This window comes from Xenopus tropicalis, chromosome 9, assembly GCF_000004195.4.
Source record: "Xenopus tropicalis strain Nigerian chromosome 9, UCB_Xtro_10.0, whole genome shotgun sequence".
In the NCBI taxonomy this organism is placed as follows: Eukaryota; Metazoa; Chordata; class Amphibia; order Anura; family Pipidae; genus Xenopus; species Xenopus tropicalis.
Window position 1 is genome coordinate 67,854,672 of NC_030685.2, and position 6,080 is coordinate 67,860,751.

General features: G+C 40.6%; 1 long non-coding RNA gene across 1 annotated transcript; it reads right to left on the bottom strand.

Annotated features, from left to right (window-relative positions):
- Positions 1 to 292: 292 nt before the first annotated feature.
- On the bottom strand, positions 293 to 5,304 carry LOC116407529. The gene is made up of 3 exons (XR_004220390.1): positions 5,223 to 5,304; positions 917 to 1,000; positions 293 to 332 (listed from the first exon to the last, which is right to left on the bottom strand). It is a non-coding gene; the product is annotated as an uncharacterized LOC116407529 (long non-coding RNA).
- Between the last annotated feature and the right edge of the window lie 776 nt (positions 5,305 to 6,080).

Below are 6,080 nucleotides of genomic sequence, written 5' to 3' on the forward strand. Positions count from 1 at the left end.
GTTACAAAGTGCCATTGTGTCGGACTGGCCATCGGGATACCAGGAAAACTCCCGGTGGGCCCAGGTGTCAGTGGGCCCTCCTGCTTCTTAATAAAGGGGCTAGGTTTGCTCCGAAACGTTGCACCTCCGCAAAAATTTTTTTAAAGGATTTTCCCTTGTAGCCTGAGTGCTTTTGCTTTTTGTTGCTTTGCAGTTTTGGGAGGGTGCCGATCCCTCTAGCAGAGTGCACCGGGCGTTCAATTTTGGAGAGCTAGGGTGTGCGGAAACGGTCTCTGTTGTGCCCTCCTGCTTCTAACCATTTGGCCTATTTAATGGTCATTCCATATTTCTTTCTGTATGGGAACAAAGATAATAGATAGATGTTAGAATAGAGTATAGTATGTAGAGAAAAGTGAAGAGAATCAAGAGGTTGAGGAGGAACAATGGGCTCATGGTCCAAGGTTTTCTGGTAGACCCCTGGAATCTCAGTCTGAAACTGGGTGCACTGGTAGAGCTCTAGTATACCATGCAACTTTTGATACAAAAAACTGAATTAAATTATTTACGCGACAGCAGACCCCAACTGCAGACCCCTTATATAGTTTCCCTTTTAGAATATCTAGTTTCAAGTTTTTAAAATAATTAGCAAATGCCTGTTTCTTGTAAGCAACAGGTTCGGTAATACGGAGGTGTCCAAATAACCTGCCCGAAATGTTCTGTGTTTATTGAATAACTGACCTTTTACACTGGAGAATTGGGACAGCTGGAAACTAATTTATTTTCACAGTTGTCATATCAATATTTCTTTTCAGGCTGAAAGGATAACTAAATACTATAGCTAAATAAGCTGCTATTATATTCAACCAATTTGCCTGTTATAAACGCTGTATGTATATTAACTGTGGGTTTGTTTCAAAGGAGCTAGTGTCTGACTCACCTTTAGTTGTGCTTGGGGTACATCGATGATTTATCCTGATCTGGGAGGAAGATGAGAAATATATATGCACATTTCTTTATTTGCCTGGAGAGATATGCAAATGTAAAAAAAATATTACCATGCTAATTCTTTACATTGTTTGAATAGCTACATATATTGATCCAACCTTTACTCTAACATATTAAAGAAACACTAATGTCACATTAATTTTATTCTTGGCAACCACAGAAATCACTAGATTTCAAATAATCCATACAGCCAGGACCTCGGGATAAGACAAAATTGCTTTTTTTCTGCTTCCAGAGAATCTCAAGCAACATGGAGAGGAAGGATTTTGTTTTATTCTGGTGGAAAAGATCTCGTTCTCATTGTTTTATTATAAGAGAGAAAAATATATATATTTTTTTTTCAATAGGTTGTGAGGGTATTTTTCCTGTCATACAGTTTAATGCTACATATTTCCAATCTGCAATGCATTACTGGTTTCTCAAGATTATATTCACTCTTGGTATTTGTGAAATTAGATGAAAATTGTATTAAACAGGGCCAGTTGTTTATTTACAATACTCTACTTGTATAATGATAACACATTTATGTAGCACCTTACAAAGAGTATCCACTATTTACAATCTTGCCCTAGTTTACAAATTAAGCTGCCCATACATGGTGAGATCTCTGTCCAATTTGGCCTACACAGCAACCTCAAATGAAAACTGCAGGCGGAAGCTGCGCAAAGGATATCTGATTAATTATTGACCAAATATTGGTCAGCAGTCCTTTTCAAGGGCAATTAAGCTGCTGACTTAGTCTGAAGCAGCCAAGTCACAAGCGTTCATCGGCCTATGTATGGCCATCTTTATACTCTAAGGCCCCTACATACTCACTAGGGTCGACATTATCAGAAGCCTATTAAGCTATTCAGGTATGGACTGGGATTTAAAATAGGCCCTGGCATTTCCAGTACACAGAGGCCCAAACAGCCCCCCACCAGCCCATTAACAGTGACTTTCTGTGGCATCTTACAACAGCCCCTCCGGCATTTGCCAGAATCCACAGATTGCCTATTCTCCAAATGTTCCATCCAGCAGGACCGGAATTAAAGGTAGGCAGGAGAGTCAACTGCCAAGGGAGCTACTGCTTAATACACTCCACTCATGCCGCCCTGGCTCAAGTTCTGGGAGCCAAGGCATATCACAGGTGAGCAAGCAAGGGGACTAGGGTGGTGATTGGAGATCCCGGCTCTGCCATCCAGCTCTACTCTTGTTCTTTATCTGCTCCGCACTGTCTTACTCCAGTCTATTCATAGCACCCCCTTTGTGGCCCTTATGTCTCTTGGCTGAAAGATTCATGACCTTCTCTAATGCTAGTATCACGGATTGCTGCCCCAGTCTCTGGGATAACCCTCACAGATTTCTTACAAGCATAATATAACCCATTGTATTACTCATTCTATAAACTCAAAAATGTCAGTTTCTGGGCCATCTGTAGAACGTAAATACATTCTTTTTTTAATAGAAGTATGCTCCCCCCTTTTTAAAAAAAAAAAAAGGCTAGTGCCGCTCATCTCTGACAGCATAATCACCCCACAATGTGAACAAGTCATGCTTCCAATTAGAGCTGGGCGGTATGACCAAAAATTTATATCACGGTATTTTTCAAAATTATATCAGTGTCACGGTATTTGACGGTATTTTTTTTTTTCCATGCATGATTAGGTGTTAACCCCATTTCCTAATAAATTAGAGAATAATTACTGCAGTATTGAAAATCAGAGTCAGGCAAGCGAAGGATCGGCAACAGAAAGTCGTAAGGTAAATCAGGCAGGCTTAGTTTCCCAGGCAAGGCCGCAGACAACATAGCACAGGAGGAGGCGTTTGATAGCTTTAAATACCCCCCACGCATGCGCAGAACCGGCACCGTCAGCGTGTCGCGGACGTGCACGCTTTGACATGTATGTGCGCTTTGACGCACGCGCACCTGGACGCGCATGCGCAACGTCCCGCGGACAACGGGACGTGCGCGCACGCAAGGAGGCGCGCGAGACCGGGCCGCACGGGTGAGTACCCTGACACCCCCGGTATTGCGGTATCTGAAAAATGAATATAGTTTTAAAAAGAAACACCGGTATTCGGTATTAAAAGGTATATCGCCCAGCCCTACTTCCAATTGCGTGTGTCAAAATTAAACATTTCATAATATTATCTGGCAAGGTTAATTTCACTTAAATGAGACATTTATCCCTTGCGGCACATGCAAAACTTTATAATCTCCATATAAAAACAAGATTACCGCCGAAGTGTCATTTTTCTGTTTTTGCCAGATTTTGCAGCACTTTTATTTTATTGCTGAATCGTTCTAATGGCTTCAGTGGCTTAAAGCAGCCTGATCTTCATAAACCAATAAATAAATCTTTTACTGTGTATCTGACTAGGCACAGATTTACTGATACATCTGTATTCTGGATGAGAATGAGATCACAATTTTTTTCTCAAGGAACAATATATTTTCTTTGGTGTGTATGTATGTAATGCAAATATGAAATTGATTCTTTAATTCGTTATAATCTCAGCTTTAAATACCTTGTAGCTTTCTGCCATGTAAAAGATCCAGTTTACATACAGTTGTATCTTTCATATACAAAACAGGAGTGACTTTTAAAACATTCACTGACCTGATATAACTAAAATGCCCTTTCATCTTTCATACTTTTATTTTGCTTACCTTCTCATTCTTAGGCCTCATTTTGGAGCATGTTTGGATATTTTACACAGAAATACATTTACTCTGTGAGAGATTGTTACAAGGAGTTTAAACTTCCAATCTCAATTTGCACAAGATGGGGAATGGGGCAAAAAAAGTGCAGGATTTACTTAAAGGGTTTCTAAACCCAACTGTAACGTGCTCCCACTGTGCCTCGTATTTTTACATAAAAGTTGCCAAAAACCATCATTATAGATGCAAAATGAGAAAAGCTGATTCCTAGTACTTTGTCAGGCATCTTGCTGTTATCTTATTTACAAAGATTATTATATAATTTTTTTTATTATTATATTACACTGGAACCCTGTTCAGTGCTTGAAAAAAATATGTTTATTGCTTCCAACTCCATTTGGAGGAACAAAGAACATTAAGCAGAGGAGCTTACAATCTAACATCCCTATTACATTCACACACACTATGGTCAGTTTTAGTCAGAAGCCAATTAACCTGCCCGTATGTTTTTGGAGTGTGGAGGAAACCCACTCAGACACAGAGAACACACACACTGCTTGCAGATAGTGCCCTCACTGGGATTGAATTTAAGACTTCAGCGCTGCAAGGTAGAAGTGCTACCCACTGAGCCACTGTGCATTCTTTACAGTTTAATTCAGGTGCTGGCTATGGAGATTTGGGAAAAGTTTTTGAAACGTACAATTGTATAATAAGCAGTGGCTTAACTATGGATAAAGTAGGCCTCACAATTGTTGGGGGAGGCCCATGGGACAAGGGGGCCCAAACCTCGGGGTCTGCTTCCTCTATGGCTGCAGAGACATCTCTCCTACCTGAGCATGCAGGGAGAGAAGGGCACAACCAAACGGGGGAGTGCAATGCAGTGTGTGCTTGGCCTCTCTGAAAAATTTTTGCTGGGGGCCTGGCACCATATAGTTACGACACTTGCTTTAAAAATACAACCCTGATGTTGCTGGACTACAATTCCTAGCACTACAGTTCCCAAAACGATGCATTATTTAAGCCTTTTTATTCCTTCATGGAAAATATGACTGTTGAGAGGTGTGTAGCCATTTGCAGTGGATCTATTTAAAATAAAAAAGTTTAGGAATGTCCCATATCAGAAAAGGGGTAAGGCTCTTACACATTTATTTATTTAGCATTTCACCCTGGGTTCTCCCATAGTGAATTTTGTCCACGTCCCACCGCAGGGAAGCACAGGACAAAACACAGCCCATTCTTCCTTGTCGGTCCATACTTTTACAGGCCGATCAAGCACTGAACGCAGGTGGAAGGTATCAAGATGTGTTCCATGTGCCCCTAGGGTTACCTCCTTTCTGCTTCTGGAACTTCAGGAAGGGGGCGTGATGGGTGACATTGGGGCGTGACCATGAATCCTAAATATATGTCTCAACTAGCAAACCTAATAGGACATATTTACTTGGCTTGAAGGACGTGGATTGCACTTTTCTACATGACACTATACAGACCCTGTACCCTTGAAAAAAAATAGATCCCTGTAAGAATGGATGTATTAGCGGTTAGAATTCATGAACTGGTGATTCACCAACTATAAGAGAAGAAAAAAAACTCTTACAAAGCAGTGAATAAATCTCCAGCAATGGCTTCTTCGTTGTCATTTCGGCTTCTTTCCTGCAGCAAAAGTGAGAACAAAAAAAAGATTAAAAGCATAGATCAAATTGCAATAAGTCTGGGGTATGGAGCTGTTTATTGTTTATAGGAACAAAATGCATTGTCCTGATATGGAGCACAGGCCTCCTTTGTTTGTGGATCACCAGGTATAGTCTTTAGCAAAGAGAATCACAGGCAAGCATTAAGGGAGGGGGTTATATTGCTGGCAGATGAGTCAGAGACTGACTCTTCCCAGGAATAAGTAGCTATTTAATATTAGAAACACACAGACACTGAAAAATATCTTGGTTTTAAATGAATTCATATATTGCATTAGGAAAATGACCTAATCATGATAAAGTGCATTGAATTTTTGGTATAGCAAGAATCTTATTTAACAGATACTCTGGTGAAGATACACAAGGGTAAATAAACCCCCATCTTGAACACTGCAGCTGTGCATCTCTTCCCTTATCCAATCTGCATATTAGAATGACTGCTCTGTGCCTGAGATAATGCAGTGAGCTAAAACAGTGTCAGAGCCATGCATGTGCCTGTCTAAAGGGCACATTATATCAAAAGCCCCAAGATCATATGTAATTAATTGTAATTCAAATTGATATTGTGCCAGTTCCCAGCAATTTGGTTTATCAAATTGCATTAACCACCCCCCCCACCCCAATCTCACTTTCTGAGTTCCTATCAGGTCTACCGTCAGGTCCTTGTCAGGTGCAATGTACAGCCACACTGGTCACTAGAGCAGAGGGAACATTACAGGATAGCAGGAAAACACAACACAACCTAAGTGCAAGTAATATAGGTA